At 44.8% G+C, this 21,461-nt stretch overlaps 1 protein-coding gene across 2 annotated transcripts in view; it reads left to right on the top strand.

The window, feature by feature from the left end:
• Positions 1 to 3,125: 3,125 nt before the first annotated feature.
• AFF4 (AF4/FMR2 family member 4) overlaps positions 3,126 to 21,461 on the top strand; it is an 85,754-nt gene continuing 67,418 nt past the window's right edge. For both annotated transcript variants that reach the window (XR_004031704.1, XM_003259950.3), the window contains exon 1: positions 3,126 to 3,530. The gene's annotated coding sequence lies outside the window, so the exon portion shown is untranslated. The remainder of the gene's footprint in view (positions 3,531 to 21,461) is intronic.

The following is a 21,461-nucleotide window of genomic DNA, read 5'->3' as shown; positions in this document are numbered from 1 at the left end:
AAATCCTTTTGATCTAAAGAGTCCAGGCTAAGGATTTATCATATAGGTATAATTTGCTCATTATATGGGGTTGTTTTTCGTTTTTAATTATTTTAACTTTTTTGAGACAGGGTGTTGCTCTGTCACTGAGACTGGAGTGCAGTGGTGCTATTAGGGCTCACTGCAGCCTTCACCTCCTGGGTACGAACGATTCTCCCACCTCAGCCTCTCTAGTAGTTAGGACCACAGGCCTGTGCCAACACAAACAGCTAATTTTTTATTTTTTATAGAGATGGGGTCTCACTATGTTGCCTGTCTTGTATGAGGTTATTCATTGCAGCTTAGCATGTAATAGTAATGGCTTGGCAACAAGCTGAATATCCACCTGTAGAGGAATGCTTAAATAAATTAGGATAGTTGCATAAGTGGAATATTATTCTGCCTCTAGGAAGAAAAAGGTAGTTCATTATATACTGATATGGCAGGATGTCCAAGACATTTTTTCTTTTTTCTTTTTTTGAGACAGGGTCTCACTCTCATCCAGGCTGGATGGCACGCTCCCGGCTCACTGCAGCATCGACCTCCCAGGCTCAGGTGATCCTACCACCTCAGTCTCCAGAGTAGCTGGGACTATACGCATGCACCACCACACTAAGCTAATTTCTGTATTTTTCGTAGGGTTGGGGTTTTGCCATGTTGCCGGCATTGGTCTCAAACTCCTGGTCTCAAACGATCAGCCCCCCTCGGCCTCCTAAAGTGTTGGGATCATAGGCCTGAGCCACTGTGCCCAGCCTATCCAAAGTATTTGAAGTGAGAAAAAAAGGACTGAACAGCGTATATAGTGTGTTACCTTTTGTGTAAAAAGAAGTATTCCTATATTTTAATGTATTACTTACAAATATGTAGGGAAGGATACATTATCAAATGCTAAGTGACTGCCTTCCAGGACTGGAACAGCTAACAGGCAGAGATGGGAGAATCAATTATTTTTTATTCCGTCATGCTTTGAGTTTTGTATGAAGACATTTCCTAATTTATATAGCTCTATAGAGAAATTGCATATAAACAGTGAAGCTTAAAAGAAATAGTAGGTAGTCAGGAATTCTTTTTTTTTTTTTTTTTTTTTTGAGACGGAGTCCCGCTCTGTCGCCCAGGCTGGAGTGCCGTGGTGCAATCTCCCGATCTTGGCTCATTGCAACCTCCGCCTCCTGGGTTCAAGCAATTCTCCTGCCTCAGCCTCCTGAGTAGATGGGATTGCAGGCGCGACCACCATACCTGGCTAATTTTTGTATTTTTAGTAGAGACGGGGTTTCACCATGTTGTTCCGGCTGCTCTTGAACTCCTGATCTTGTGATCCACACGCCTCGGCCTCCAAATGTGCTGGAATTACAGGCGTAAGCCACTGCGCCCGGACGGTAGTCAGGAATTTTAGAAATGAAAAAGGGCTGGGCGCTGTTTGGTGGCTCACGCCTGTGATCCCAGCACTTTCGGAGGCTGAGGCAGGCAATCCCTTCAGCCCGGGAGTTTCAGACCAGACTGGGCAACATAGTGAGACCCTGGCTCTACCAAAAGCAAAACAAAACAAACAACAACAAAAAACCCACCCCAAAAAACAAAACGAAAAGTTTTATACTTCTGTTGCTACCTTTGAGGCTCATAAAAGCATTTTTCATAATTCTTATACTACTTGATTACAAAGTTCCTCAAAACCTTTGAATCTCATTAAAAACAATCTCTAAATTGACCTCTTCAAAATCAGAAAGTAAACAGCAAAAAGAAAACAAAAAACTTCATAAGGCTTCTTCACTGAAAGTAAACAGGTAAGAGACTGGCTCTGCCGCCAGGCTGGAGTGCAGTGGCACAATCTCGGCTCACTGCAACCTCCGCTTCCGGGGTTCAAGTGATTCTCCTGCCTCAGCCTCCCAAGTAGCTGGGACTACAGGCGCGCGCCACAACGCCCAGCTAATTTTTGTATTTTTACTACAGACGGGGTTTCACCATGTTGGCCAGGATGGTCTCTATCTGTTGACCTCCTGATCCGCCCACCTCGGCCTCCCAAAGTGCTGGGATTAGAGGCGTGAGCCACCACGCCCGGCCAATATCTCGTTTTTGAAATGATGAACAAGAGGTTCATCCCTGGACAGTTTCCCTATTAGGTTCTATGAGACCCTTTGAAAACCCTGTCAAGTCTATATCATTTTACTCTCTGAGTTAAATTATGGCTTGCCCTGACTGAAAGGATGTTTAGAGGTGAAAGAAGTGTTCAGAATGATATGCTGAAGAAAAACATTAGTGGGCCGGGTGCGGTGGCTCACGCCTGTAATCCCAACACTTTGGGAGGACGAGGCGGGTGGATTGGTTGAGGTCAGGAGTTCGAGACCAGCCTGGCCAACATGGTGAAACCGTACCTCTATTAAAAATACAAGAATTAGCCGTGGGTGGTGGCGCCCGCCTTTAATCCCAGCTACTCCGGGGGCTGAGGTACGAGAATCGCTTGAACTCGGGAGGCGGAGGTTGCAGTGAGCCGAGATCGCGCCATTGTACTCCAGCCTGAGCGACAACAGCGAGATCTATCTTAATAAATAAAAAGGAAAACATTAGTGGCAGAAGACGTTTAAATGACGAAGAAACAGGGACGGTTTGGCTTCTTAGGGTAAGTTTACTGGAAATACCAAACAGCCTCCTGCGTCCTTTGCCTTTTTGCAAGACCTGTTGAGGACTCGAGGCTTCGATACCTGGAAGCAAGTCTAGGGAGCTCCGGGTTGGGCCGGATCCCCACCAGGGGCGAGGGGCGGAAGGCCTGGGTCTGTCACCTGAGCCCCGGAACCGGCATATCCGGTTCGGCCCGGCCCCGCCCTTCGGAACCTCACTAGCGGGCTACGCGCAGGAGGGCGTGCGCTCCCGGATGTGCAGGCCCTGTCCTGCCCTGGCAGCCCTGCCCGACGCGGCCGCAGTGCCCAGAGGATCAGGCCTAGATCGCTCGGGCGGGTCCTTTGCCTGGCCCGGGTCATCGGACCCCACAGCCAGGCACGTCAGCACCCCGGGCGTCGCCTCCCGGCCCAGCCGGCCCACAGACCCCCGCCCCCTACTCCCCCAGCGGGGAGGGGCGCAGAGGCATCACGTGACGCCCCGCACCCGCCCGGTCCTGGTCACATGGTGGCACGGCCGCTGCGTCAGTCACAGCCCAGGCTGCGGGAGTCCAGCTGCCGTCGCCGCCGCCAGCGGACGGGGCGGGGATCGTGGTGCCAGGTCCTCGTCAACCCGCCCCCGCCGCCTCAGTCAGCTGTCCCGGCCCCGGCCCGACCGTCATGGAGCGGTGCGGGGCCTACGCCTGTTCCGTGTGAGGCGCGTCGCTGCCGCCGCCGCCGCCGCCGCCGCCTTCGTTTGTCGAGGCCTCCGGAACCCCAGCCGCCTCCCGGAGCCCCTCGCCCTTGGCAGCCTGTCACCGCCCCCTGGGCGGGCTCGAATGCGCGTCCGGTGAAGGTGCAGGCCCGGCGCCGCCACTGCCGCAGCCAGGAGATGGTTCGGGCCTAGCGGAGCCGGGACTGGAGGTAAGAAGGGCTGACAGACTGACCAAGGGCCTGGCCGGGCCGCGGGGGTTGTGTCCGGGGGCGGGTGGGGTGGCGGGGGGGGCGCAAGTTCTGCGGGGAGCCTCGGGGAGACCCTCCGGGCTGCGGCTGCTCGATCAGGCGTCACCCCTCCCCTCATCTGCGCGTCCCACCCCACCACCTTCCCGCAAAAATAAAATAAAAAAAGCTAACCCAATCCTAACAAAAATTCCCAGAAATCCATCCGTTTAGTGTTTCTCCTTTCCTCTTTCTTTCCTCAGACATTCCATCGGCTGATTTGTTACTTTTTCATATCCTCTTCAATTTCAATTTATGTCTAATTAAAGAGAAAATAGGCCTAGATTCTGGCTAACATTACCCAGCTAGTTCTCGCTTTCCTTCTCGCGATCCTGCGCACCTCTCCCACACCCCCACCCCCCCAAAAAAAAAAAAAAAAAAAAAGGAAAAATTTCCGCCTTCGTCTTGCGAAGGGGGTTGACTAAAAATGGGAACGTGGGGGTATAATACTCGAATACTCCCCCCCAGAACTTCTGAATCGGTCGGTTACCTAGTTATCCCAGTAGCCTGTGCGTGGATATTGATGTTTAGGCCTTTCCTCCAGCTGCCTGTGCTTGGGGTTAATCTCGTAATTGACGTCAGTGCTTTGTTCCTTCTACTTTGCTGTTGCTTCCACTCTTTGAGGATGGATCATGGAGTACAGCAGTTTTGGGAGTAACCTTATTGCCTTTTCGTTTACAAACAGTATTATTTTCAGGAAGTGGAAGTACAAATCTGAAATGTTTGTATATGGAGTTCAGGGCGAAGAGTTCAATTTAGAGCTCTCGTAGTTTTGTCAGTTGTAATTCAGAATTGTGCGGTTTCTTCCCTGCTGGCCACATGGAAATTTTAAACTAAGGCCAGTCACTTTTCCATTGACCAGTGTTTTTCTTGATGGAATCTAAGCTATAGGTGTCTGTGAGTAGACTGTAAATGTAACATAAAATGTGTGCTGTTTTTAGGGCTCAGATATGAAAAGCGCAAAGCTTTGTTTCTATATTGATTCTGCGCTTCATAAAGTGCTTTTTAAAACTTAACTGGCCTTTAACTTATCAAAATTGAAATATTTATGAGAACTTTCTTAATTTGGGATTTGATAAAGAGCCTTTGTGGTCTGTGAGTCTGCCTAGAATCATCTTTGGTCATACGTGCATAAAGAAGTGTTGGCAAGTGGCCACTTGGTTTTCAACAAAGCTGGCTTCTTTAAATTTCTCAGGTTCGTTTTCTTTATTATCACTGCATCTTTCAGCTCCTAAACATAAGAAAAATTCCCAGTAAGTTATTTTAAGTTATCTTTCAGAGTTAACTTACTAAAAACCTGTAAGCAGTCAAATTTTTCTTTATTACCAGCAGTTTCATTCAATTTGTGGTGGTTTGCAGGCTGGTACTTTGATTTTTGTTAGCTCTCTAGGAATAGTAAGCAAATTTTACTTTAAATAAAATTTTCCTTCAAGTGGGGACAAGATAGGGTGTCTGAAAAAAGAGCCTAGCTGTGTAAATTGGAACATGATCTACAATTTGGGAGTGTAAGGTGAAGCTGTGTAATTAAGAATTCTTAAAGATTGAATATTTTTGTTCTGAGTCACTTTCTACTTATCAGATTCTCACATTCAGGTTGATACATTTTCTCTTCTGTGTACTCTTCAGTTATTGTACCCTTTTTGTAGCAATATATTCTGCAGCTGGGCCTGGTGGTTCACGTCTGTAATCCTAGCACTTTAGCACTTTGAGAGGCTGAGGTGGGCGGATCACCTGAGGTCAGGAGTTCTAGACCAGCCTGGCCAACATAGTGAAACCCCGTCTTTACTAAAAATACAAAAATTAGCCAGGTGTGGTGGTGCACACCTGTAGTTCTAGCTACTTGAGAGGCTGAGGCATGAGAATCAAATTAGCCAGGCATGGTGGTACATGTCTGTAGTCCCACCTACTCCAGAGGCTGAGGCCCAAGAATTGCTTGAGAATCGCATGAACTGGGAGGCGGAGGTGGCAGTAAGCTGAAAGCACACCACTGGAGTGCAGTGGCTCCATCTCTGCTCACTGCAACCTCCGCCTCCCAGGTTCAAGCGATTCTGCTGCCTCAGCCTCCTGAGTAGTTGGGATTACAGGTACGCGCCACCATTCCCGGCTAATTTTTTTTTTTGTATTTTTAGTAGACACGGGGTTTCGGCAGGTTGGTCAGACTGGTCTCGAACTCCTGACCTCGTGATCCACATGCCTCGGCCTTCCAAAGTGCTGGGATTACAGGCGTGAGCCCCTGCGCCCGGCCAACCTAGGCGATGTCTCAAAACAAACAAGCAGAAGCCCACTATATATTTTGCATTGTAATTTTCTTCTTTTCCCTGTCTCTTGCAGATATTGAGGGGTGCATAATAATTTTCTTATAGATCTGTTACAGGGTCTTTGAGGAAGTACTATATTTATTCCTCTTTTTATCTTCCCCAGTATTTTACACAATTACTAGATTGAATTTGAATGTGATAATATTTTGAACTTGAAAGTGTTGCTATATGAACTTATCTAAGATTTCACAAAAAGGTAATGTAAAGAAAGCTGTATGAGCAAAGGATCAGTATTTGAAAGGGAAAAACCTGTCAGTTTCAGAAGATGAGACAGAAGATGAAGCTTTCTAAAAGTTATATATTTTGCCTTTTTTGAGAAGGTAAGGTAAATGCCATAGTTTTACGTGTACCTGAGAGGAACAAATAAAACAGGTATTTCTTCCTTTGTGGCCATCTACTGGTTTAGAATGGAGTTCAAAATCTATGAGGACTTTTCTTTGTGGTATTTTTTTTTTTTTTTTTTGAGACGGAGTCTCGCTCTGTCGCCCAGGCTGGAGCGCAGTAGTGCGACCTCGGCTCACTGCAAGCTCCGCCTCCCGGGTTCACGCCATTCTCCTGCCTCAGCCTCACGAGTAGCTGGGACTACAGGCGCCTGCCACAGCGCCCGGCTAATTTTTTGTATTTTTAGTAGAGACGGGGTTTCACCGTGTTAGCCAGGATGGTCTTGATCTGCTGACCTCGTGATCCGCCCGTCTCGGCCTCCCAAAGTGCTGGGATTACAGGCGTGAGCCACCGCGCCCGGCCTCTTTGTGGTATTTTTAATAAAATCAAAGAGATATTCTTAAGTATTGAGAGCACACCTGGACCATGACCCAGAAGTACAGCATGTACTATAAAAAATTGATGACTTAGATTTTTTTTTACTTTAGCTTTATTCTACAGATATCTCACTACGAAGACTTTTCTATATGATATAAAGGTTCCCAGCTCTCCTGCATCCTTATTATGTTTTACCCATTCCCTTATTCATTTCCTCTGATTAGTTGGAAGAATTCTATTTGATTTCTGGGAGGGTGTTAGCTAGTCTCAGTTATTGTGAAAGAAGGTGTAGTTAGTGACTAAAGACTGCATAAAGCTAACCTGACCTGTTACCTTGCTGCTTTTTCCTTTGGTTTAAGAAAAGCACTCCTACTGGCCAGGCGCGGTGGCTCATGCCTGTAATCCCAGCACTTTGGGAGACTGAGGCGGGCGGATCACGAGGTCAGGAGATTGAGACCACAGTGAAACCCCGTCTCTACTAAAAATACAAAAAAAATTAGCCGGGCGTGGTGGCAGGTGCCTGTAGTCCCAGCTACTCGGAGAGGCTGAGGCAGGAGAATGGCGTGAACCCTGGCGGCGGAGCTTGCAGTGAGCCGAGATTGCGCCACTGCACTCCAGCCTGGGCAACAGAGCGAGACTCTGTCTCAAAAAAAAAAAAAAAAAAAAAAAATCTGTAACCTGAGGAATGTTCTGACAGAAGGCATTTTATGTAACTTTTTCTCTCTTGGAGTTCTTAATGAACTGTGTTGGTGGCTTTTAGGCAAGGAAACATAGCTTATTAGTGGATACTATTCTAAACTAATTACTTCAATAATCATTTCCTAGGACAGGTAAAAGAACTTCATGTATTCTTTTCCCAAGGTTGTTGCGTAGGAGGGATCAGGGATTGACATGAATAGACTGCACTGGAAAGCCAGTATGGTTTGATTATCCAGAGATTTCTTCGGGGACAGGGCTGCCTGGGGTTGCTTTGGGCCTAATAGCTCTCCCAGGATTTTGTCAGTTTGGAGTTGCCTAGTGGGTTATGACTTTTCCTTTTCATGTCATCATTAGGGAAGGGACAGTTTTATGGAGAGGTGAGTACCAGCCAATACTCTGCAGAGACACACCTTCTCACCTTTCTGCAGTTGCTTCCATTTCTTCCAAATGGAATATTATTTCTTCTGTCTTGTTTCTTACCTGTTAAAATTTCACCATTTTTAAAGGTCTGATTCACGTTTCATTGCCTTCTTGAAGTTTTGCTTAATTCTTCACCCTACTCCAATTGTGATCTACTTCCTGCATCACTTTGTAGCTCCTTTTTTTTTGAGACAAGGTCTCACTCTGTCATCCAGACTGGAGTGCAGTGATGTGATCTTGGCTCACTGCAACCTCCGCTTCCCATGCTCAAGCAATTTTCATGCCTCAGCCTCCCGAGTAGCTGGGACTACAGGTGTGCACCACCATGCCCTGCTAATTTTTTTTGTATTTTTTATAGAAATGGGGTTTCGGCCTGTTGTCCAGGCTGGTGTACCTCTTTTAATTATTCATTATGCAGCTACTATGTGACTATAGCCTGCTCAGTAACATCACGAAAAATGTATTAGGGAAGACACTAGTAAAAGAAGGACTGTAACTGTTGTAATATTTCATTATGTGTTTCTAAAATATAAAGATTAAAGCGATCACAATATTATACACTAAAAAAAGTAACACTCATTCCTTAATATCATCAGTATCCAGTTAATTGTTCACATTTCCCTGATTATAGTTTTTGTATTGTTTTTACAATTTGTGTGAATTAGGATCCAAATAAGGTCTGTATATATTACATTGGGTTTAGGTAATTGATACTTTTTTTTTTAATCTATAAGTTTTCCTCTATCTTTTTATTGTGGTTATTCCCAAAGAATTGGTTTGTTGAAGAAGCCAGGTCTTTGCCCTATGATACTTCTCAGACTCTAGATTGTGTTGATGAGATCCCAGTGGTTTCATGTAATATGTTCTTTTGTCCCTTGTATTTTCTGTAAATTTTATTTATTTTATTTTATTTTTTTATTTCTATTATTTGAGATGGAGTCTCGCACTGTCACCCAGGCTAGAGTGCAGTGGTGTGATCTCAACTCACTGCAACCTCCGCTTCCTGGATTTCAAGCAGTCCTCCTGCCCCATCCTCCTGAGTAGCTGGGACTACAGGCGCTTGCCACCATGCCCAGCCAATTTTTGTATTTTTAGTAGAGACGGGGTTTTGCCATGTTGACCAGGCTGATCTCGAACTCCTGACCTCAGGTGGTCTACCCGCCTTGGCCTCCCAAAGTGCTGGGATTATACGTATGAGCCACTGCACCCGTCCTTTCCGTAAATTTTAATACTTAACATTTAGAAGTGTGATCTGATTTAGCATTAAATTAAATAACATTTTAAATAATAATAATAATTATTATTTTTTTGGACAGGATTGCACTTGGTTGCCCAGGCTGGAGTGCATGGAGCAGTCATGGCTCACTGCAGCCTCGATCTGCTGCGCGCATGTGATCCTCTTGCCTCAGCCTTCCAAGTAGCTAGGACTATAGGCACGAGCCACCATACCTGGCTAAATTTTTTGGTTTTTGCAAAGATAGGGTCTTGCTGTGTTGCCTGGGCTGGTCACAAATTCCTGGCCTCAAGTAGTTCTCCCACCTCAACCTCTCAGTCTGCTGAGATTCCAGGCATGAGTTACTGCACCTGGCCATTTTTCCTTTTTTTTTTTTTTTTTGAGACGAATTCTCACGCTGTCACCCAGGCTGGAGTGCAATGGTGGAATCTCAGCTCACTGCAACCTTCACCTCCCAGGTTCAACTGATTCTCCTGCCTCAGCCTCCTGAGTAGGTGGGATTACAGGCGCCTGCCACGACACCCAGCTAATTTTTGTATTTTTAGTAGAGACGGGGTTTCACCACTTTGGTCAGGCTGGTCTTGAACTCCTGACCTCATGATCTGCCCGCCTTAGCCTCCCAAAGTGCTGGGATTACAGGTGTGAGCCACCTTGCCTGGCCCATGTTTACATTTTTAAATGGTGGGAGAAAAATCATTTCTTTAGCAAGTGAATATTTTAGGAAACTCAGGTTTCTTTGTCTTGCTCTCTCTCTTTTTTTTTTTTTTTTTTTTTTCTGAGGTGGAGTCTTGCTCTGTTGCCCAGGCTGGAGTGCAGTGGCATGATCTTGGCTCACTGCAGCCTCTGCCTCCCAGGTTCAAGCGATTCTCCCTGCTTCAGCCTCCCGAGTAGCTGAGATTACAGGCGTATGCCACCACGCCTAGCTAATTTTTGTAGTTTTAGTAGAGATGGGGTTTCGCCAGGTTGGCGAGGCTGGTCTTAAACTTCTGACCTCTGGTAATCCGCCTGCCTTGGCCTTCCAAGGTGCTGGGATTACAAACATGAGCCACCGGGCCCGGCCAGGAAACTCAGATTTCAATGTCCATAAATAAAGTTTTACTGGAACACAGACAGCACACCCGTTTGTTTTTTTGTTTATGTATTGTCTGTGGCTGCTTTTGCTGCTGTGATGGCAGAATTTAGTAATTGTGACTATATGGCCTGCCAAACCTGAAATATTCACTGTGGCCCTAAAAACATTTGTTGAATCCGGCCTTAGTGGATACTTGGGTTTGAGGATTTCTTTAGGGTTGAGCGGTTAGTTACAAAGTCCCTATTTACTGTGGTGGCTGTTAGGGTTTTTTGTTTGTAGAATATGTATATTTGTGTAATACATATGTGTATAATACACGTATATTATATTTACATATATTACATGTATTAGATATTTATATATTACACATCTTGTGCATTATATTATATATACTATAATATATAGTATGGTTTATATTATATATACTATAATATATAGTATATATGTACTACATATAGTATATATGTAGTATATATTATATACTCTGCTGTATATTATATACTGCATAATCTACTTAATACATGTATATATTTTATGTGTGTATATAGATATATATAAATTTTTTTTTTTTTGAGACAGAGTCTCACTCTGTCACCCAGGCTGGAGTGCAGTGGCATGATCTTGGCTCACTGCAACCTCTGCCTTCCGGGTTCAAGCAATTCTCCTGCCTCAGCCTCCTGAGTAGCTGGGATTACAGGCGCACGCCACCACTCCTGTCTAATTTGTGTATTTTTAGTAGAGATGGGGTTTCACCATGTTGATCAGGCTGGTCTTGAACTCCTGACCTCGTGATCTGCCCGCCTTGGCCTCCCAAAGTGTTTGGATTACAGGCGTAAGCCACTGCACCTGACCTGTATAGTTATATGTACACTATTATGTAGTATACTATGCAAGTGAGCATTACTGTCTGAGCTTTGCTTCCTATCAGATCAGATTCCCCTAGTGATACAGACAGGAGGCAGGGAAATACTGGCTAGAAGAGGGTGGGGTACCTGGTGAGGACCCCTCAAGCTTGGACCCATAACACTAAATAAGAACTTCACATCCCTGTTTTCCCGCCTGAATGTTGCCTTTTCCGTAACCACCCTGGCCTGCCACGCCCCTCCACCCTGTACCCATAAAAACCCCAAGCTCCTCTAGCAGAGGAACAGAGTGGTACTGCAGAGGAGAGAAGAGAAGAAGCAGAGAGGAGAAGCAGCAGCTGGACACTGGAGACTATGGGTTGGAGGGGATTTCAGCTAGGGACAGCTGAGCTCCAGGGGAAGATTATCTTCCCACTCCATCCCTTTTCCAGCTCCCCATCCTGCTGAGAGCCACTTCCACCCCTCAATAAAATCTCTGCATTCAGCATCCTTCAAGTTCATGTGACCTGATTCTTCCTGGATACCAGAGAAGAACCTGGGTACCAAGAGGGCAGGATGTGAAAGGCTATCACCCTGACCTTCCACTGAGGTTAACACTTAGCCATCCATGGACAGCAAATGATAAAAGAGCATTGTTTGTAACACACACCCTCTGGGGCTCCAGCGGTCATGGGCAACCACCCCTAGATGCTGCCATGGGCCAGTATGGGGTTCATTCCTGCCGGCACCCAAAAGCTTCTGCACCCACTCACCCTGTGTGCTCCCCCTCCTGCAAGGGGTTTGAGCATGGCAGGTAAGCAAGTGAGCCACCCCTGTCACAAGTCACATGATGGGGTCGAGGGAACTCTGCTGTGTCAGTAGGAGCTCCAGCCCTGCTGTGAACTGCACATGCAAGGGATCTAGGTTGCATACTCCTTATGAGAATCTAACTAATGCCTGATGATCTGAGGTGAAATGGTTTTCTTTCAAAATCATCTCCCTGCGACCCCTGTCCATCCATGGAAAAATTGTCGTCTGTGAAACTGGTCCCTGGTGCCAAAAAGATTGGGGACTGCTCATCTGCATGACTTTTCTGAATCCGGAATGCACACCGTGTTCAAGAACTGGAAGGGACTGGTAGAAAGTATGAGATTAATCTGATGAGGAGACAAGAGTCATATCAAGTAGAATATTGTAAGCCATGTTGAGGACTTTAAAGTTTATCTTAAGGTAAACGGAAAGCTTATTTAAAAATTTTAAGCAGAAGTTAGGCAATCTGACCTGATTTGTGTCTTAGAAAAATTACTTTGGCTGCTGTATGGCATATAAAGAGAGACCGAGGGAAGTAGAAGTCCAATTAGAAGGGCTGCAGCGTTTATTCAAGCCGAAGATAAAATGTGGCGTGTTTTGAACGGTGGCAGTGGAAAAAGAAGTGAGGAGGGAGATTCAAAATATAATTTGGAGGTTATGGTGATGGATTAGATTTGGAGAGAGGTTGAAGGAAGAATTCAGCAAAAGCAGTTGGCTGGCTGGATGCACTACTATTAGGATGAGGGTCACTGGAGGAGGAGTGGTTGGTGTTAAGGGAAAGCAGATCAGAAAGTTAATTTTAGATGTATTAAGATTGAGATTTTTGGGACTGGGCATGGTGACTCATTACAAAGTTCTTGTAATCACAGCACTTTGAGAGGCTGAGGTGATAGGATTACTTGAGGCCAGGAGTTTTAGACCGGCCTGGGCAACGTAGTGAGATCTTGTCTCTACAAAAAATTAAAAAGAAAAAAAAAAATTAGCCAGGTGTGGTGTCATGCACCCTTTAGTCCCAGCTACTCAGGAGGCTGAAGTGGGAGGATCACTTACCTAAGGAGTTTGAGGTTACAGTGAACTATGATTGCACCACTGCACTCCAGCCTGGGTGACAGACTGAGACCCAGTCTCTAAAAAATAAAAAATCAAAATTAAAAAAACAGAGATTTCTTAGTTTTGAAGCCTTTGGGATTAAAAAACGGTAATACAATTTTTTTTTTTTTTAATAGAGACAGATTCTCCTTATGTTTCCTAGGCTGGTCGTGAATTCCTGAGCTCAAGCAGTCCTCTCACCTTGCCCTCCCAAAGTGCTGGGATTACAGGCATGAGACATAGTATCTAGCCCTGATTAAGATTTCTCTTTTTTTTATTTTTTATTTTATATTTTTATTTTTATTGATTTATTTTTTTTTTGAGACAGAGTCTCGCTGTCGCCCAGGCTTGAGTGCAGTGGCGCGATCTCGGCTCACTGCAGGCTCCGCCCCCCGGGGTTCACGCCATTCTCCTGCCTCAGCCTCCCGAGTAGCTGGGACTACAGGTGCCCGCCACCTCGCCTGGCTAATTTTTTGTATTTTTAGTAGAGACGGGGTTTCACTGTGTTAGCCAGGATGGTCTCGATCTCCTGACCTTGTGATCCGCCCGCCTTGGCCTCCCAAAGTGCTGGGATTCCAGGCGTGAGCCACCGCCATGATTTCTTAGATAGCCAAAGGGCATTGTCAAACAGGTTCCTGGATGTGTGGTTTTGTATTTCAGGAGAGAAAGTGTCATGGAGAGCATATCTGGGCATTCTGGTTGTAGGCATAGAGTTGTTTTTTTTGTTTTTTGTTTGAGACAGAGTCTCACTCCATCACTTAAACTAGAGTGCAGTGGCACGATCTTGGCTCACTGCAACCTCTGCCTCCCAGGTTCAAGTGATTCTCATGCCACAGCCTCTCGAGTAGGTGGAATTACAGGCATGCACCACTATGCCCAGTTAATTTTTGTTGTATTTTTAGCAGAGACGGAGTTTCACCATGTTGGCCAGGCTGATCTTGAACTCCTGACCTCAAGTGATCTGCCCGCTTTGGCCTCCCAAAATGCTGGGATTACAGGTATGAGCCACTGCGCCTGGCCACATAGAGATATTTTAAGCTTTGGGAATGTAAGGAGAGGATATAAAATGAATGAGAATAAGACTCATGGCTGAGCACAGAGGAGCACCGATTTTGAAGACATCTGGTAGGTAGGATGGGAAGAGCCAGAGGAGCTGGGGAAACTGGGAAGGCTAAGTGTTACAGAAGCCAAAGAGTATATCAAGGAGAGATAAGTGGCTGAATGTATTGAATGGTTAAGTCAAGTAAAATGATAAAATATCTGTTGAATTTAGCAATATGGAAGTTGCTAATGATCTTGGCAAAGAAATATGATGTGGGAAATTGGAAACAGAATATTGGGAAATTGGAAACAGTAGAATGTTGAATAGTGATTGGATACGGCATTTTGGAAAGTACTAATAATTTGACTATCTACTAAAGTTGAAAATGTTCCTCCTCTGCAGTAGTTCCACTTCTAGCTGTCTATTCTAGAAGAACTCTCACTCATTGGTACAAAGAGATGTGCATAAAAATGATCGTTTAGCATTGTTTGTAATGGCAGAGAAAGGGGAAACTACCTAAATATGTGTCGTCTGGAGAGTAGATAAGTAAACTGTGTGGATACACAGTGAAAATCAATGAACTACAGCAATGGATTAACCTCATAATGCTGAGGGTTAAAAAAACAGAGTTGTTAAGCGTATACCTTTTTAATAACGTTGAAAAAATATGCAAAACAATTCAGTTTCTTATTTAGAGATATATACATATGTAGTAAAAGTATAAAGAAAATTCCTAGCTGGGTGTGGTGGCTCATGCCTATAATCCCAGCACTTTAGGAGGCCGAGGTGGGCCAATCACTTGAGGTCAGGAATTTGAGACCAGCCTAGGCAATATGGTGAAACCCCATCTCTACTGAAAATACAAAAATTAGCCTGGTGTTGTGGCAGGTTCCTGTAGTCCCGGCTACTTGGGAGGCTGAGGCAGGAGAATTACTTGAACCTGGGATGTGGAGGTTACAGTGAGTCGAGATCGTGCCACTACACTCCAGCCTGGGGAACCAAGTGAGACCCTGTCTGAAAAAAAAAAAAAAGAAGAAAAGAAAAAGAAAAAAAAGAAAAGAAATTCCTGAGAATGGTTGACACCAAAATCAGAATAGTGTCTACTGCTTACAGGGGGAGAGAATACTTGGATATGTGATCCAGGAGAAGTACACAGCAGCCTTCAACTATGTTGGTAATGCTTTTATTTCCTAAGGTGGTTGTTTGATGGGTAGCACAACTGTCCACTGTATTGGTCCTTACCTTTTAGGGTAACATTTTATAAAATGAGTGGTTGCTGAGGAAGTGGAGAATCACCAAAAGTCCTTTTGAGAAGCTTGGCTGGAGAGAGATGTGGGGCCAATGAAGACTTTTTTTTTTTTTTTTTTTTTGAAACTGAGTTTTGCTTTGTTGCCCAGGCTGGAGTGCAGTGTCGCGACCTCTGCTCGCTGCAACCTCTGCCTCCTGGTTCAAGCGATTCTCCTGCTTCAGCTTTCCGAGTAGCTAGGACTACTGGTTTGCACCACCACGCCCGGCTAATTTTTGTAATTTTAGGGGAGACATGGTTTTGCCCTGTTGGCCAGGCTGGTCTTGAACTCCTGGCCTCAAGTGATCTGCCTGTCTCAGCCTCCCAAAGTGCTGGGATTACAGCAGACATGAGTCACCATGCCTGGCCTTTTTAAAAAAATTTTTTAAGAAGAATATGTTTGAATGCTGATGAAAGGATTCGTAGAATTCACTAGAGACGGAGAAGTTGAAGTTGTTGGAGAAAATCGCAACTGCTAAAGGTCTAGAAGGTAGCAAAATGAGGATAATTGTTCTTTGTTAGGAAGATTCGAGTTTTTTTCCTTTGTCACTGGAAGGGAAGAGAATAGATGTACACGCTGATAGTTTGAAAGTTGATGGTTGATTGATAAAAAATATTTTTCTTCCATTGTTTTTTATTTTTATTTTATTTTTGAGATGGAGTCTCACACTGTCGCCTGGGCTGGAGTGCAATGGCGCAATCTTGGCTCACTGCCTCCTGGGTTCAAGCTATTATCCTACCTCAGCCTCCCGAGCGGCTAGGATTACAGGCGCCCACCACCATGCCTGGCTTGTTTGTTTGTTTATTTATTTATTGAGATGGAGTTTCACTCTTATTGCCCAGGCTGGAGTGCAATGGCACGATCTCGGCTCACTACAACCTCTGTCTCCCGTTCAAGCGATTCTCCTGCCTCAGCCTCCCGAGTAGCTGGGATTACAGGCATGTGCCACCATTCCCGGCTAATTTTGTATTTTTAGTAGAGGCGGAGTTTCTGCATGTTGGTCAGGCTGGTCTGGAACTCCCAACCTCAGGTGATCCGTCTGCCTCGGCCTCCCAAGGTGCTGGGATTACAGGCGTGAGCCATCGCGCCCGGCCAGGCATGGCTAATTTTTTGTATTTTTAGTTGAGATGGGGTTTCACTATGTTGGCCAGGCTGGTCTTGAATTCCTGACCTCGTGATCTGCCTGCCTCGGCCTCCCAGAGTGCTGGGATTACAGGCGTGAGCCACTGTGCCTGGCCGCTTTTTATTTTCGTTTATTTATTTTTGAGACCAGATCTTGCTCTGTTGTTGGCCATGCTGGAGTGCAGTGGTACAAACATAGCTCACTGCAGTCTCAAACTCCTGGGCTCCAGTGATCCTTCTGTGTCTCCAAGTAGCGAGGACTACAGGCATGCACCACCTTGCCTGGCTAATTTTTACTTTTTTTTTTTTTTTTTGAGACAGAGTCTCACTCTAGTGCAGTGGCACGATCTCTGCTCACTGCTAGCTCCGCCTCCTGGGTTCACGCCATTTTTCCGCTTCAGCCTCCCGAGTAGCTGGGACTACAGGCACCCGCCATCATGCCTGCCACGTGTGTGTGTTTGTGTGTGTGTGTGTGTGTGTGTGTGTGTGTGTGTGTGTTAGAGACGGGGTTTCACCGTGTTAGCCAGGATGGTCTCAATCTCCTGGCCTCGTGATCTACCCACCTCAGACTCCCAAAGTGCTGGGATTACAGGCTTGAGCCACCGTGCCCGGCCTAATTTTTACATTTTTAAGAGATGAGGTCTCACTTTGTTACCCAGGCTGATCTGGAACTCCTGGGCTCAAGTGGTCCTTCCACCTTGGCCTCCCAAAGTGTGGGGATTGCAGGTATGAGCCACTGGGCCTGGCCCATTGTTTCTTAAAGCAGAAAAATAATTTATTCCAAAAGATGGCAGAGAGCCAGGTATGATGGCTTATGCTTGTAGTCTGAACTACTCTGAAGGCTGTGGCAGGAGGATTGCTTGAGCCAAAGAATTTGAAACAAGCCTGGGCAACATGGCAAGACCCTATCTCAAAAAAAAAAAAAAAAAAGATGGCAGAAATAAGATTTTCATCCTGAAAATGTAATTTGGTGTAGTTTTGTTGGGATCTTCCCTCTCAACATGCCTTCCTACTGACTGCCCCACTGGAGTCTTGTTTGTCTAGTAGCAGGTTTTAGACCCGTCACTGATTCCCATGTTTTGATAAGGCAAGAGCCATCTTCAAATCTATAAATTCCAAGGGATAGATTAATATATTTGTCAGAAGAGAGCATCTTCTGTCTTAGAAGAGTCCATAAACATTGTGTGGAATCAGCACAGTTTAGGTTAAGTAGACACATAATTCATCAAAGTGTAAATAAGGTGAAGGAAAAAATACTGCAGTGTGAAAAAAAATTCAAATGTGGTATGAACATTTAAGGCAGCTGATGCCCCAAATAGGCAAAGTCAAAGAAGGTGGCCTGCATCTGGAGGTGATTTTGCATCCAAAAAGGAATTCACTTTCTTGATTTCAATGACTGAACACTGTAGAACATGTCTTCTTCCTCAAGGCCAATGATGCTTCAGATACCAGGTGGTTTCATCTTTCAAGCATGGTCCATAGAGAGGATTGCATTGGGCCAAAATTGCAATCAGCCAAAAGAGAGCGGCAAACTGAACAGGTCACCATCATGGTGATGATAACTGCCCAGTTAGTCCCCTTAGGGATGAACTAGGGCACAAAGAAGCCAACAAAGCCCCAGAACATGCCCGTCACTGTGAGGTCGTGATACGCTATGTTTGCTGCTGGAGCTGCCACTCTCTGATTTTTAGTATTCTGTTTTTTAATCTTTGTCCATTAAGACAAGGTTATTTGTGAATGAAAATTAGGATTGTGGGGAGTCACAGAACTTCATGAAATACTTGTGAGGAATGGGAAAGAACATTAATCAGAGGAAAACAGTACAGTTTCACTTTGGGTGGCCGAGGCGGGTGGATCGTGAGTTCAAGAGATCAAGACCATCTTGGCCAACATGGTGAAACCCTGTCTCTACTAAAATACAAAAGATTAGCCAGGCGTGTTGGTGGGCGCCTGTAGTCCCAGCTGTTTGGGAGGCTGAGGCAGGAGAATTGCTTGAACCCAGGAGGCGGAGGTGTCAGTGAGCCGAGATTGTGCCACTGCATTCCAGCCTGGCGACAGAGCAAAACTCCATCTCAAGAAAAAAAAAAAAAAAAGCAATATCTGGGAAACTTTGAGGGACGAGTTGAGCGTGATTTATGAAATACAATAAGAAATTCACGTAATACATAAGGATGTGATGAAGAAAGCAAAAATGTGTGGAATTGTTATCTTTGTTTTCATATTTTTCTTTTTTTTTTTTTTTGAGAAGGAGTCTCGCTCTTTCACCCAGGCTGGAGTGCAGTGGCGCGATCTCGGCTCACTGCAAGCTCCGCCCCCCGGGGTTCACGCCATTCTCCTGCCTCAGCCTCCCGAGTAGCTGGGACTACAGGCGCCCGCTACCTCGCCCGGCTAATTTTTTTTTGTATTTTTAGTAGAGACGGGGTTTCACCGTGTTAGCCAGGATGGTCTCGATCTACTGACCTCGTGATCCGCCCGCCTCGGCCTCCCACAGTGCTGGGATTACAGGCGTGAGCCACCGCGCCCGGCCTGTTTTCATATTTTTCACTACATTATTTTAAACCTGAAGGCTATAGAAGTCTCATGACTAACTTTGGGGCAAAGGTCCTTCTGTGCTAAATATTGTCTTGGGACTTGATGTTTTGTTATTGGCTTTGATCTCTAGGTGTACAACCTTTGCTTCCCTGACTTGTAGGAAGTGACCTCTTCAGACTGTCTCACGGGTAGAGAAATCCTACCAAATGAGGCCAAGAGGGATTTATGTATTGTTGAGGCTTTGTGCTTTAACATAGTGCATTGTGGTAAAGTTACAGTTTAATAGCAGTTGTAATATACTGGGTTTGAAAATAATTGAAATCCTAGCACAAATCTCATTTTGACTTTTCGGAGTTTGAATCACTCAATAATCTTACCGTTGAATGACTGTTTTTCAGTAGGATAGTTATTCTAAGACACTAAGTGAAAAAAAAAAAAAAACATTGTAACAAATTCTGACCTCCACTTGAATGGGGAAAGTTAGAGTACACATTTTACGCTAAACAGTTTTAATTTTTTGTTTTTCAGACAGAGTCTCACTCTGTTGTGCATGCTAGAGTGGAGTGGCACAATCTCGGCTCACTTCAACTTTTGCCTCCCAGATTCAAATGATTCTCTTGCCTCAGTCTTCCGAGTAGCTGGGACTGCAGGTGCGCGTCACCACACCTGGCTAATTTTTGTAGTTTTAGTAGAGATGGGGTTTGGCCACGTTGGCCAGGCTGGTCTTGAACCCCTGACCTCAAGTGATCCACTGCCTCAGCCTTCCAAAGTGCTGGGATTACAGATGTGAGCCACAATGCTCGGTTGTTTTAAATTTTTAAAAATTAAACTTGCAAAAAGTCATAAAGTGTTTTATATACTTATTTAATTTATTTGAGACAGAGTCTCATTCAGTCCCCACAAAGTGCAGTGGCATGATCTCGGCTCACTGCAATCTCTGCCTCCCGGGTTCAAGTGATTCTCGTGCCTCCACCTCCCAAGTAGCTGGGACTACAGGAGCACGCCACCATGCCTGACCTAAAATGTTTTATAACTAATGTATGTGTTTATAAAAAAATTATAGAATGAATTTAATTCCTAGGAATACACATTTAAATTTTTATTTTTACGGTGTACTAATTTTTTTATTGTGGCAAAATATATATAACATAAAATTTACTATTTTAATAGTTTTACATACACAATTCAGTGGCATTAAGTACATTCAGTGTTGTACAATCATCAATACTGTCCGTTTCCAGAACTTTTTCATCATCCCAAACAGAACTTCCCCACCTCTATTCTATTTTCTGTCTCTTTGAATTTGCCTATTCCAGGTGCCTCATATTAAGTAGAATCATACAATATGTGTCCTTTTGTGTCTGACTTATTTCACATAGCATAACGTTTTCAAGGGTCATCTATGTTGTAGCATGTATCAGAATTTCATTCCTTATGGCTAAATAGTATTCCATTATGTGTGTGTGTGTATATATATATATACCACATTTTGCTTATCCGTGTTGATGGATCGTCATCTGTTGATGGACACTTGGGTTGTTTCCATCTTTTTGCTATTGTGAACGATGCTGCTGTGAACATTGGTGTACATGGATCTGTTTGAGTCTCTGCTTTCAGTTCTTTTGGATATATTCCTAGGAGTAAAATTGCTGGATCGTATGGTAATTATTTGTTAAAAGTTTTTGAGGAACTGCCAATCCATAGCAGCTGCACCATTGCACATTCCCACCAGCAGTGCACAAAGGTTCCAATTTGTCTACATCCTCACCAACATGTGTTATTTTGTGTTTTTGTTTTTATCATAGCCATCCTAGTGGGTGTGGAGTGATATTGTGGGTTTTTTTCTCTCATTGAACTTTACTTGTTTGTTTATTTATTAATTTATATTTTTTTGAGACAGAGTTTCGCTCTTGTTGCCCAGGCTGGAGTGCAGTGGTGCAATCTTGGCTCACGGCAACCTCCACTTCCCAGGTTCAAGCAGTTCTCCTGCCTCACCCTCCTGAGTAGCTGGGATTACAGGCATGCGCCACCACGCCTGGCTAATTTTGTATTTTTAGTAGAGACAGGGTTTTTGCATGTTGGTCAGGCTAGTCTCGAACTACTGACCTCAGATGATCCGCCTGCCTCAGCCTCCCAAAGTGCTAGGATTACAGGTGCGAGCCACCGTGCCTGGCCTTTATATTTTTATTTTTATTTTATTTTATTTTGAGATGGAGTCTTGTTCTGTCGCCCAGGCTGGAGTGCAGTGCAGTGGTGCAATCTCGGCTCGCTGCAAACTCTATCTCCCAGGTTCAAGCAATTCTCCTGTCTCAGCCTCCTGAGTAGCTGGGATTACAGGTGCCTGCCACCATGCCCAGCTAATTTTTGTATTTTTAGTAGAGACGGGGTCTCACTATGTTGGCCAGGCTGTTCTCGAACTTCTGATCTCAGGTAATCCGCCCGCCTCGGCCTCCCAAAGTGCTGGGTTTACAGGCGTGACCCACTGCGCCCAGCGTTGTTTGTTTTTAAAAGTAGGTAGTCAAGTGTGGGAGTGAGAAGGGGTCAAAGACTAGAGCAAGGGGTTCAGTCTATAACTTGACTGTGAACAATCAGTTGAGATAACTGACTACCTTCGAACCAGCCTCTCATTAA

This window comes from Nomascus leucogenys, chromosome 2, assembly GCF_006542625.1.
Source record: "Nomascus leucogenys isolate Asia chromosome 2, Asia_NLE_v1, whole genome shotgun sequence".
In the NCBI taxonomy this organism is placed as follows: domain Eukaryota; kingdom Metazoa; phylum Chordata; class Mammalia; order Primates; family Hylobatidae; genus Nomascus; species Nomascus leucogenys.
This window is presented reverse-complemented; position numbering and strand designations above follow the sequence as displayed.